General features: G+C 42.5%; 1 protein-coding gene across 3 annotated transcripts in view; it reads right to left on the reverse strand.

Moving 5' to 3' along the window:
• WASF3 (WASP family member 3) overlaps nt 1-10,152 on the reverse strand; it is a 75,863-nt gene extending 65,711 nt beyond the window's left edge. Inside the window, exons 1-2 of one of the 3 annotated variants that reach the window (XM_069808110.1) lie at nt 10,120-10,152; nt 10,036-10,081 (exon numbers count right to left, since the gene is read on the reverse strand). The gene's annotated coding sequence lies outside the window, so the exon portion shown is untranslated. Of the gene's footprint in view, nt 1-10,035; nt 10,082-10,119 lie in introns of those variants that run through there. The other 2 variants (XM_069808108.1, XM_069808109.1) reach the window with 2 other exon arrangements.
• Between the last annotated feature and the right edge of the window lie 3,735 nt (nt 10,153-13,887).

Here is a 13,887-nt window from a genome sequence, read left to right on the forward strand (position 1 = left end):
TGGACTATATACTGCATAAGACTTATTTCTGTACATTTCAGAACGCCACAATTTTAAGACAAGGGTTCTATCTGCTACCATATTTGACTTCATCCTTCATTAATTACTCACAGAAATAGTAATTGGACCAATTTACTAAGTAATGTAAAATATTTAGCTGACTTGAGGCATCTAATAACACAACAGAAGTTCTAGAATTTTCCCCAATTGCGGAGTTTTACTTGCTGCTTCCCAGCAGTTTTTGAAAATAGTTATAAATCCTATTGAACAGAACCTTGCCATCACTCTCCAAGATACAGAAATTCCTGAAGGCTTCTAAACCTGCTCCAGTATCAAGCCAACTAGCCAGACAACACTTCAGCCAGCTGAGTGAACATAATCTCCTACACAACAGCAAGCTGCAGATCCATGCAAGCTTAGAGGCACTCACAATTGTTAGTATGGCACCAGAACAACATTATTGCAAAGCATGTACCTTCTCCAGTAGGATAGCAAATATTTTAGAAAAATAAGGTCAGAATCCCAATGAGCTCACAGTAGTATTTCAGATGCAGCTATTTCAGGCTAATAAAAATCCTTAAGGTTAAAAACCCAACCACTTATTAGTCCAACATGGAAGCTTTTCCTGTCATTAGCAGTGCAAATCCAGCAGAGAAATTCAGCAACTAGACATGAAGGTCTCTTTACAGCATTATTAGCTTGAGCTGTAACTAGGTGTTGCTCCTATCTTATCTACACACTTGTGTAGAATTACCCTGAATCAAAGGATGCTTGAAATTTCAAGATAATCTACAAGAGTACAAGCAGCATTTGATGACAGAGGCAAATGTTATAATAGGTACATTTCATTTGAGGGCTGGAAGACTATACCTCAGTGCATTCTCAGACACTCCTCTTGAAGGCATTTGTACCTCATCACTTCAACATTCAGGTATTTCATGCTTGCCATGCACAAGCTCTACAACTCTTTACTTGCTATAAAGTCATTCCTACAGTGAAGATGTACAAGACCAGTGGGATCTGAAGAATGGAGAGCTTCAAGAGAAGCAAGCTAACTGAGCTGAAAGAGACAGGCTCTCCTCCATCTAGTAAAATGAAGCTGCTGAAATGCTAATTCCTGGTTCTTTCTGCAAAAAGGGTGGATAGAAAGCACATGGTTTGCACATCTGCTTGTCTAGCATAGCCTGACAGGTACCCTTTCCCCAATACACAGATAACCCGAAGTGTAACAAAACCACTTGTATAACTGTACCAAGACATCCTCTTTAAATATGACAGAGTTAACTGCAGCCCCACTCAAGCTCTTGAGTTGGCATGCAGAGGTCAGAAGGAACTTCAATATTCAAACTGTGCGCAAAAAATAGTAATATGTGTATGAGTGTCTTCAAATTCAGCATAAAATCAAACGTAGGTTTCATCTGAAGTGATGTGTTATCTCCTCCACGTTTGCAGCTGTTTAAGCATTCAAACCAGCAGCTAAGCTTTAAAAAGAACAGCACTTTCCCAGGAAATAACTCTACAATAAACCTGTGCTGATATGAGTTCCAGAGCATTTCAACATCATATAGAAAACTCAGCAGCAAACTCTAACCGCTGTAGAACTAAAAAGCCACATTTTCACTAAAGCCTCCCTTGTAATTCAGAAGTTCAAACTTCATTTCTTCATTCGCATGTAATGAGGCAGAAGAACTTCTCAAAAAGTTGTTTCCAAAGGCTGTTTGAAGTTTCAAACTAAAACAAGCTTCCCAGGCCTTGTCTTGTAGCACACTAGTCCCCACAGCTGCCTGTTGCTCTGTTAGGACAAAACCAAGACCACAGCAGATGAATGGTTTTCCTCAGCATCACCGAATACTGACCTTTTCCACTGTGGGATTTCAAAACAAACATCAAGAAATCAATTCCAACATTTGCTGGAATACTGTTAACATGTTTTGATATATTATGCCTGTCACCCACTATGTAAGCTCTCCAACTATTACTTTTTACAAGCAAAGTGGTTGCCACTATGAAGATGCACAAGAAACCTGGGATCCATCAGCTGAAGAACTAAGGTCTCTGGCTATGAGGAAAGCACGTGTCCTAATGCCATTTCATTTTCCAAGTCACAGGAGTGCAGAAGAGGATCTGTTTACACCTTTTTTATGAAGCAAGTTATGGATCTAAGGGTTATATACTGCTCGCTTGCTCTAACCAGCCTCTCCGCTCAGGTACACAACAGTGACCCAAACACCACTGTCCTTATCTTACAGGACATCAGAAACACAAAACAGAAGAGACAAGTTAGCCCTTTCTAACTTTCAAAGGCAGGCCTTGCAACAAGAAAAGCAGTGCTAGGCCACAAGAAAAAGCTACTGGAAAGGGAGGAGAGGGCAACAGTTGCATATATCAGCTATGACTACAAACATTAACTATAAACCTTCAAATAAAGGAATACTCAAACTCAGCTGGCCATTACAGTCATCAGAACTGGAACAAATTTCACCTCCAGATTAAATTTGAACCCCAGCCCCTACTAACAGCTGTCAACGGTATCTCGCTCTGCAGCAAGTGAAAAGCAGATAACTGATTAACCAGTCCATGGCAGAAAGTCCTGATGGTCACATTTTATGACATGTTCTCCACCTATAAATATGGCAGAACTCCAGTAATTCCCAACTTATACTAACTGTCCTTTAGACACAGCCTTAACATTATATTCTCTTTGCTCCGGCAACCAGACTTGAATAAAACATTTTTATGAGATTATACATGCTTTTCAGTCTTCACTGATGAGGTGCTTTGTTCACTTTTAGTTTCTATGAATATATCAACAATAAAAGGAAATATTTTTTCCACACGCTATCTTCTAAACAGCCGGTGAAACTCAAGTCCCCTAAGGCCTCTAAAATACTATTACATTATACCTTCCATACTCTCATAGAATCATAGATTATCCTGAGCTGGAAGGGACCCATGAGGATCATCAAGTCCAACTCCTGACTCCACACAAGGCAGCCTAAAAGTTAAACCACATACCCAAGAGCGTTGTCCAAACGCTTCTTGAACCCCAGCCAGCTTGGGGTCACAACCACTTCCCTGCAGAGATTGTTCCAGCGCTTGACCACCCTCTCAGTGAAGAGCTGTTTCCTAATACCCAGCCTGAACTTCCCCTGATGCAGCTTTCAGTCACTCCCTTGTGTCCCATCACTGGACACCAGAGAGACAACATCAGCACCTCCCTTTCCGCTCCCCCTCGTGAGGAAGTTGTAGACAGCGATGAGGTCACCCCTCAGTACCCTCTTCTCCAAGCTGAACAAACCTAGTATCTTCAGCTGCTCCTCGTAAGTCATGCCCTTTAGTCCTTTCACCATCCTTGTTGTGCTCTGTTGGACACACTCTAGTTTGCATCCTTATATTGAGGAGCCCAAAACTGTTGGTATATTTTATTCCATCAAGGACCTCTGCCTTCATAATCTACCAATACATTAAAAACACTAAACAGGCTTTGTAAATCATGAAGAAAGCACACTAATTTAATCCAGAATATTACTGTATGCTAAGGTCCAACTAATTACCTAGTAACCTAGAAGACAAGACAATAAAAAAGAACATAGACAAATATGAGCAGAAGTAGCAAATAACAGCATTCCAAGAAAAATATAATATCATCTCAATTCCTAACAAGGAGATACAAGTGTTTCCTGAATGAGGAATCTCTAACATATTACTGGTAAAACAGTAAGTGTTCAGTATTAAGAGACATGCCCCTAAAAAAATTGGGGCTTCCACTCAGATAACCCAACAGGAAAATACAGGCAGCAGCCATTGCGCACGGCCATCCAAATAGAGCACTTCAACTCAACAAGATGCAGTAGCCTCTACACCTTACTAGCACAGCCCCAGCCCAAACACCACCCCATTTTAGTATTTAACTGTTCAGCAAACGGCTTAAATATACATGAAATAGTTATATGTGCCCATAGACAAGCCAGGCACCTGAACACACAACAACATTACCTTAGAAAGACTGAAGGAGCCAATTTCAAGAACATCTCAACAGAAAAAGAGTTAGAAAAGGCTGAATGACAGCAAAGTATTTCAGCATACTTCTTCATTAGGTAAAGTATCAAATAACAAGCTTATGTAAAATTTCCAATGTCTGAAAAATTGTAATTGCTAGCAGCACTTGAATATTTTATCAAGTTAATTTAGATCATGCATTAAACAGCATTTTCACTATTTACGATTTAAACTTTCCTTCCCAGTTTTAAAGTTCTATCAGCAAACAAAAGGTTGACAGAGGACTTGAGAATCACCATAATACATACAGAACTCTAAAGCAAATGCATATTCAGGTACCAAAAAACAACCCCCAAAACACATTAATGAATAGTTATAAGAGCCAAACAAACCTTAACTATGCTTTTACACCAGCATAGGAAGAAACATAACCATCCCATAAGCCTCCAAAAAATCTGCCTCGTTCAAAATTAATAATGATAAATATTTTTCATCAATGTGAATTTATCTGTGCATATTGCTGTGTAAACAAGCAGTGCTTGATACAGTTTTACCATATGAAATTATTCTATAGTTTCTATGTTGGGCAAATTTCAACAACAGGGATGTGCAATAAAAGCTCATGCCAAAGAAACAGTGAAATAGAGTTTTGATTTATGGAACTAGAGAAAACATGCCAGGCTGTAATATTGTGCACAACATTTGAAAACCTCATTTTTTCTTGTCCTGGAGAAAAACACATTTAAGTCAATCAAAAACTCTGGTTTTGACAGATTAATGGAAGTTACAACTGCCTTAGCATAGACTACTTCTATTTATATCAATTATGATGACTGTAAAATATGAGTTCTGAACAGATTCAAATTACCACTGATATCTATACATACTTTACTTATGTCATTTACCAGCATTTTAAAGGTTGCATCATATTCTGAATAATATTATAAAACCAAAGCATCTACAGAACGCAAGATTAATTCAAAAACTAAAGCAAAAATATCTGCCTGCCAGCCATGTCCAAGACACTTATTTTAGTTACGTTATTATGCTCACTAATGCTTAGCCAATTCTCTTAACTTGGCACTCAGTCTACATCAGTTCTTTCCAGTACTTCTTACCAAAATGCTCTTGCAAGGAAGTTTGCAGTTACAAATGTTTAGAAGAAAACCTACACATTAAGTATAATCTGTTTGATAGTATACAAGTGATGGGGAAATATTTTGCTTTATTGTTTTCATTATAGACTGATGTCTGTTCAAAACAAACACAGACATCAGTCAAGTTCAACCTAACTCAATTTTTCTGCTTCTAAAATATATATTTTAAAATACAAAAGATTAACTCAGTGTTGAAACATGCCTTTGAGTAGCACAAGTATAATGAATATTCAAAAATAAAATATTAAATACATTTGGCATAAAGATGTTCTATGCTTAATAGAAACACACATTGTCCCCTATCACCATATTTGGCTACCAAATCTCTATAGCAATAAGGAGATTATATTTGTAACCAAAAGGCAGGAAGGAGCTCCAAGAATCTTGAAAAAGAGAGTAACTAAAATTTTGCTAAATGGAGAGATCCACCAAAAAAAAAAAATAATCCCAAACACACACAGCAATCAATTCTGGACCCAGCAAACACCATTACTTTACTGGCAGATTACTTCAGTATGCAGAAGGAAAAACTAATTAGCAATGTGTTGAAATTCAGAACACCTATAAATCCCTAACACAAATAAGTTTGGATTCATTTTTAAAAAAAAAAAAAAAAAGCAGCAAATCCAACAAATGCTTACTATATTAACAAGCCTTCAACAACAATTCTCTAGCTATCTCACCTGCCAAAAATAAAGAAATTAAACCAGATAAGCTCCTAGTTTTACAGCCTAAATGAGCACTAAGACTTCCATTTTGATCTCCAGCTGTTTCTACACACAAATTTCTTAACTTCTTCCCAAATGTTTTGTTTCCCCTTTTGGCAGAGGAAAAAGAAACAACATCTATTAGCAGCTAAAAATATTTCAGTTATCAGAGTTTTCAGAGAGGGGTGAAAAACAACAGTGCTTTTCCAGTTAAAAAACACCCCAGTGCAACATTTCAACAGCTTTTACAAGAGGCTGACTTCTGTACAATTAGATCTAAATAACAGTAAGTGTGAAGGAAAGCACTTACAGGTTAAAGTTGAACAAATAAATCTGGTGTAACTTCAGGTTATTTTCATTATTACCTCTAAAGGCAGACTGAGTTCTCAGGAGATAATCTGTTATAGCAGTTCTGCTACAGAGCTAAGGCTCAAGATGCCTCAATTTAATTCTTAGTCGAGCAACTGATTTTCTTGCATTACAGGTATTCTGCAAGTCTTCCATACGGAGAAGTTAATACTCACCCTCTACCTCTTTATCTGTTCTTTTAAGGGAATAAGTAGTTACGATCTGTGACCTGTAGTATTCCTTGTACAAGGAAGCTTCTGAAGACAATGTGCAGTTATATGTAAACACAAAGACATTTATTTGTCATCTGATCCTATTAACGATCTTCATATACTGAATGACTTTAAGATTAGAGAACTAAGAAATGAGTCTGATAAGAGCAACTTCTCCCCATCAGTACTTTAAATTAGTATCTTTCCAATGTTGATGTAATTCACAACACTCAGTGTCATAGCCCACTGGACACTCATAGCCTGGCTAGTAACTTAGGCTAGTAGTGCAATTCACCTGATACGCAGCCGGTAGCTCAATATCCTATGCAAGCAAAAAATAAAATAAAAAGAAGTCACAATAACAACCACAAGAAGCCCAAAGAATTTTAACTGGAGCCACACATGAAACAGGAAGAAACCCATACATCACCATTGAATTAAAAAGGCCAAAAAATGCTTTATTATACAACCTGTATTAAATTCAAGCTCAGTTACAAAACCATACGAAGTACACACCAACTAAAGACAAGCTTGCAAGAGCAGACTGCAACTAACTGCAACAACATTTCTTCCTCATTCCTCACTAAAAACAGTCAAGGGAGCTCTGGAAGATGATGCTATGGGAGGGCTCAAAGTAACAAAGATTTAACTGCATATATTTATCTTTTTACACCATGAGTCCTCCATGCAGTTCTCTCAAGGCTTTTTCCCACTCCAATTACTACAAATTACACCAAGATGTAACTGTCCATGCAGAAAATTTAATCAAAAAGAGAAGACTTGCAAAGGCATGAAAGCTAATTCACTGTACAGGTGACACTGACATAGTGACTTAAACACTCGGCTACCATCAGCTCTTCTGGAATTCTTCACCAAAGTATCTGTTCTTGCTTGGTCTGGTTTTCAGAAGTCCTGTCCTGCTAATCACTGTATGTAAGAAACTTCAAAATAATATTCCTATCATCTGTCACACGATGGCTTTTCTTCCTCTTTCCTCCATACAGAAGCATTGCCTGCAGACACTGTTATTCTTGTTTCAGAGAAATACATGGTGTATACCTTCTCACTGAAGGATAAAGTAAATAAACCTGAGCTAAAGTAGTCACACCAAAGAGCACCTGGTCTGTAAGAAGTTTATATTACTACTCCTAAAATCATAATCCTGAGGTATGTTGTACAGACAAGATATATAGTGAAAAACAAAGCAGGTTTATGCTGCTATTAACTATGAAATGTCATGTGTTGTACCATATAAATCAAACATGAAGCCTCAATAACTTATTCCTGCTCTGAATGCCCCCTTTTAAAGCACAAGTAATTCTATTTCTGACATATAAGGTCATCTTTTATTACTTCCATAAACAAATAGGAAGATCAGCAAAGACCAAACAATTTCAGTAACTATTCTGCATAATCAAGGCTATTGTTTTAGTATCTATCTGATTAAAAAATGTTTTCTGTTTTTCTTTATTTGAAGAAAATAGCCATGGAAAAAAGAAGAAGAAAGGACTGGTTCAATTACATATTATTTCATGTACAACAAAACCTCTGTGTTCACCACCTAACAACTACATTCACACTGCTGCTAGCAATACAAACACAAAACTAATCCTCCAGGAAGCAGCAAGAGAAGTCTGCTTTGCACAACTCATCCCCAAAATTCACCTGGAAATAAACAGAGCTTTCACATTGCTCAAGGGGAGCATGGTCTGGTCCTGGTCTCAACTGAAGAGCTGCAGATAAAACATCCTTCTTACTGAAAGCCACATTCTTACTGGGCAAGAATGACTTAGGGCGTTTATTTTAGAGTAGGCAGATAACTGTCCTTCCAGCTTAATGTATTTTTTTCTGATGAGAACTTAAAGGCAAAAGTGCTGTAACTGAACATAACACCTAACAAAGCTCAGTTCCACAGCTCAAATAGAGGGTTTAATCTTGAATCTTTAGTTTGCAAGCATTGTAACTTGTAACTTTAATCTAACAGGTTTCCAACTTGAGTATTAGTCTACATAATTATTCCGTATCATGTCAACCCCCATATATTAGAGGCCACACAACTTAGCATCTAAGCAACAGATCGCTGTAGCATGGGAGAGCATGCTGGAGAATAAGGATTGCAACCTTATTCCATTACTTCATTCCCTTCTTCAAGCACACACACTATTAGCTACCATGGAAAATATTATATCAGGCAAAGTCAAAACAACAGTTTGTCTCCTATAAACTTAATACTTTGATTCCCTAAGTAAAGCTTAAAAAGAAAAAAAAAAAAACAACAGTCTTACATGATACGCAAAGCAAAGAGACCTCCTCCATCTCACCCTCAGATTTCAAGTCTCTTGAAGTTCCTGGCTGCTTTCATAATCTGCCCCCATCTTTTTCTAATAGGAATACTTTCCCCTCATTCCCTGTAGTTTACAACAGAGGCACAAAGAACCACAGCTAGACAGCTTTTTCCCATTCCTGCACAAACAGCGCACAAACTAAACCATTTGTTCTTTGAAGTATTTTCTATCAAGGAATCTCAACTGCATCCAATAACCCGTCACTCAAGTACTGGCCCCACTTCACAGATTGTTGCTCACCCTTAAAACTACCAGCCCTTCTCCCGTTAGTTATCTGCAGCGATTACTGAACTGTATCAGAAACAAGAAGAAAGAAAATAGATAAAGCATTTCTTAACCACTTTCCAGCTAGCATTAGGCATTCAGCAGTTGCAGTAAACCCCTGTCTTCACATGCCTGCGCTCACCCAGACTCCCAGCTTCTTCTCAGCGACACGCTCACTTAAATAAGTGGGGAAAAAACAATTAATCTGCAAAAAACACGAGCAGAAAAAAAAAAAGGGCGGGGGGTGTTAAAAGTTCCCGAGCTGTCAAGGACTCCCAGCGCCCTTCAAAGCCAAAGACGATTATTTTTAAGTACTTCAAGACCGCCGGACATCAGAAGAGACTTGCCAGTGTGACGCCGCGGTGCTGGGGCCACTCGCGGGGGAAACACGAGCGGGGATGAGGCCCCCGCCGGATTTGCGGTGCTCGGGGCTGGGCGCCGCGTTCCCCCGCAGCCCGGTCGGAGCGGGGGAACGCGGCGCCCAGCCCCGAGCACCCTAAGTCCGGGGGGCTCATCCCCGACCCCCCACGCGGGAGTGGGGTGGGGAGGGGGCTCCACAACCCCCACCCGAGACCGAAAGGGGGAAGGGGGAACGCTCCCCGCGGCTCCAGGGTCTGGCGAGGGGCCGAGGCCGGCAGGAGGGCTAGAAACAAAAGCTTCCCTCCTCCCCCCCGCCGGGCTGAGGCGAAAGGGCCCCAGGACGGGCAGCTCAACCCGGGCCGGAGGAGAAGGAGAAGCCCCGGAGCGCCCCGCCGGCTGCCCGCACCGCGGCTGTGAGGAAACGGGCGCCGCCGCGCTGAGTGGGCTCCCACAGGGTCAACGGCGGGATTAATCCCCGCGGAGCGGCGAGAGACCGTTAAAAAGCGGCCGCTCCCCCTCAGCGCCCCTCCCGGCGGCCGCCGGGCTCCCGGGGAAGGGAGGGGGGAACGGACCCCCCTGAGAGCTGCCGGCCAGCCGCCCTCCGCCGCGGCTGAGGGAGGCGGGAGCACGGCCCTGCACCCACCTGGCGCCGCGCTCCGTCCCATCCCGCGCCGCTGCTGCTGCTGCTGCTGCTGCTGCTGCTCGACCGCTCCAGCCGCCGCTCGACCGCCTTCGCGGGCTAAGCCTCCGCGCCCCCCACCGCCGCCCCGCCTCTTCAGCCTCAAGCCCCGCCCCCTCGCCTCCTTTTTGACCCGTGCCCAGAGGGGCGGGGCACAGCCCGCCAATGAGGGACAGGGCTCCGCCGCGCACATCGCTGATCGGCGTGCGGAGCAGCCCATGACAACGCCGGGAGGGCGGGGAGAGCTGTCACTCAGCGGGCCCTACCTGGCGTTCGCAAGAGGCCGGCCGCGGGGGAGGGGAGTTTTCCTCCCGCTGCCCGGCTCGCCCGGCTCGCCCGGCCCCTCGTCTCCCTTCCCCGCCGACCCAGGCCTCGCTCCCTCCTCTCGCCGCGGCCGCCCAAGTCCCCCCGGGCCGTGGAGGCTGCCCTGCGCCTCCGGCCGCCGCGGGGCCGTCCCCCCGCCGAGATCTTCGTGCCCCTCAGGAGCTGCCGTCTCTTTCCCCCGGCGCCACACCGGCCCCGCGGGGCCGGCCTCACCCCCCGGCTCCCCAACCGGCGGCTCGACCCCGCTGCCGGCTCCCGGGCGGGGATCCCCGTTCCCCCCCCGGGGCTGCGCTCTCCCCCTCCGACTGAGGGGCGAAGCGCGGGCCGCCGCGGCCCTGTCGCGCCTCTCCAGCAGCCCGGCTGCGGGACACGAGTGCCCGGTCCCTCACAGCAGCGAGGGCCGTCTCGCCCACGTCGCTCGTGGGGCCTGCGCTCTCGCCCACCCACCTCCACGACCCCCTTTTCCCCCTTTTCTGCCTTCCAGAGGCCTGCGTCGCGCCTCCGCCCTCGTTCCTCTCGGCCACAGGCAGCCACCGCCAGCCGGCCTGCCCTTCGCTTGCCCTTCCGACCCAATTCCTCCTGAATCCCACATCCCACCGTCGCGGCCTCGAGGAGACCGATGTTCTTACAGACGCGCACCCGAACGCTGGCGGGGTCGGTAAGGGCTTGCTGCTGGGACGGCGGCGGAGGCCTTTGCCCCGCTGGGCAGGGCGTATTGTGAGGGCTGCAGCTGCTGACCCAGCCCGAACAATGTGCCCTTTCCCGCTTTGCTTGAGATTTCGTCCTTTGTGGTTTATCCCTATAACGGGGGCTTTTGTTGCTCGCTGCAAAGCCTTTAGAAAAAAATAAGTCGGACGTTATCATGTGAATGAGATTTTGGGGGGGGGGGGTACAGGGGGTAGAACAATCGCCAAATGAACTTCAATGGCCCAGGGCACTTCAATAAATAATCACAGCTGAAAGTAGAGGTTATTGAACGCCATCTCGGGTCAATCTTCTTTGGCAACTGAAAGTTTGCTGAACTCAAACCCAGTTGTACCACTGGCTTCAGTTATCCACACTTTGCCTGACAGCAAAGACGCGGGCTCACAAGCACCTCCTTTCCTCAAAAAATAATACACGGTATTGCTATTTGAGAAAAATTATTTGTATTTAAGATACTGATATTGGTCGTGGTAAGAAGCGGCAGCTGAGAACCACTGCTGTAATCACTCAAGGTTACGTGGCAAAAAGCAGCAAGCCAGCTTTGAAGTACAGATGGTGACAGTTTTATAATCGCTAGCAAAGCAAACAGAAAAGAAGTCATTAAGTAACATAACCCTAAAAGAAGGAAGCAGTGGTCTTTTTACTCAGCATAAGGGCTCACTAAGACAAAAATGGTAAGAGGAAAATAGTCGCTAGGTTTTGCGAAAAAGTCATTCTCTATTCAAGAGTATTTTCCCTAAAACATGTATGCAGCAAGAAAGAGGAAACTCTTCAGAGACTGTAAAATAAAATGGAGGGAAAAAGGACCTGGCATTATTAAAACACAGCTGCATCCATGCTCATTCAGTGATGCTTTTTTCATGCTGAAAATGGGATCTTAATATTAATTTAATTAATATTAATTTCAAACAGACCTATTACTACCAGTAATTTTTTTCTGCTCCATCGATACAAGTAGCCTGTGTGATGCAAGGCACTAACGAACATTTACTTCGTTCCAGCTGCTTTCCAGGCTCTTGGATTCCTTCTCAGCTTTCATTTTTCTCCTCTGTATTCATGACATTTTTAATGCTATTTTTAATAATATCTACACCTCGTAAAAAAGGAACTCAGGCAGAGCTTTATTACTGCTGTTTTGACCTTGCCTTAGAATTTGCAAATACGGCAAATCTGCCAAACAATTTGCATATAATCCGTACTGAGTTTTCATTAAGTGACAACAACAACAAAAAAAAGGTGCTTAAATTGTCTGCAGTGAATAATTGAATCGGCTTTTGTCCGAACCATTATTATTTTTAAGTGAAATCGGGCTTCAGAAAAGTCCTCTGAAGGCAGTAGATACAGGTTTGGACTGACACACTAAGAGATGTCCAGCATTGATCTTTCTCCTGTTAATTTCACTTGAAGGCAGAATCAGGCTTCAGAGGGTAATGAAAAGGGAGGGTTATTGGAGACTGAAGTCAAGATGAGTTAGAAGTGAGCATGACATTTTCTTAATATCTGTTTATAATATCACTGACTTAGATCTAATTTATAAGAACTTCCTTTTCTTGAATAGTTAATTTCACAAAAATAAGGTACAGCATAAGAAGAAACAATATTTTAAAAGGCTGTTATACCGCTTGTTGCTTCCTGCTGAAAAGCTTATTTCATGATACAGAAATCTTTTTGTCTTTCAGGAAACACAAAATTGCTGAATAATGTTAAAATAAATAGTGTTACGCAAATGATTTACAACGCCACTGATAATCATTACAGCATCTCTGATTATTAATGGGACATTGATAGGCCCCTGAAGAGTTTCTTGCTGAATCAGCTTTTGAAATAAATTGCTTTCCCTCCAGCCACAGCCACACCCCAGAGAAAGGGGAACCATGTCTCGACTGAGGTAATTGATTTAGGATAGATAGCGGATACTATACCAGTATATGCCTATACTGTAGGCAGTGCGCAACATAAGATGCTTTATGAATTACTACATCTCTGTTAATGGAGTTTATTCTCCATTAACACAAAACTATTTAGCCTTAATAAGGCTGCGTACATATTTCTCATACTATTCATATTTTCAATGTTACTGATATTTCCATATTATTCATGTTTTTCAGGAATATTTTCCTGGGACTATTAACTATTTGCTTTTTTTTGTTTGTTTTCCTTTTAATATCCCTGGATCACTGGAATACTGAAAGACTAGCAATGTGTATGAAACCAAGATGCAAGTAGATCCTCAGAGGAAATATTCAATATAATTTCAAAGAGGCACTGTGTAATCAATCTCGAGAAAAATTGCAGGGAAACAGGAACAAAAGGAAGCCTAATAACTTTTCAAGACAGCTACTTTCATCAACCAAACAAGAGTTGTAATTCTGCCAATTAATAGTAAGGTCCATTAACTGTAAGTCATAAAAACTATTTGCTATGCAAAGCGCTCATTTTTCTTTGCTGGCTCTGATGCTTTGGTAGGGCAGCGTAGTAGGATATCCTGTGAAGCAGGGACTGGTGATCTATAGCAGGAGTGGACATAGTCTTTTAATGGTTTTACAGCATTGTCAGTTGAACAAGCTCCCTTTATAAAAATAAACACATGAAAGACACGATTCCAAGTTACTGGGGAGATTAAAACATGATATACAGAAAGCTGTGGTTAGTAATAGACTGTTGACCTAGCAGCTGTGTGATGCAGGGCACAGCTAATGGGTTGAAGCTAGGAAACAAGAACTATAGGGTGAATATCTAGCCCAAAAGAAGAGAAGGTTAGTTCACAAGGATAATTGCGTTTCTGCA

This window comes from Haliaeetus albicilla, chromosome 20 (genome assembly GCF_947461875.1).
Source record: "Haliaeetus albicilla chromosome 20, bHalAlb1.1, whole genome shotgun sequence".
In the NCBI taxonomy this organism is placed as follows: domain Eukaryota; kingdom Metazoa; phylum Chordata; class Aves; order Accipitriformes; family Accipitridae; genus Haliaeetus; species Haliaeetus albicilla.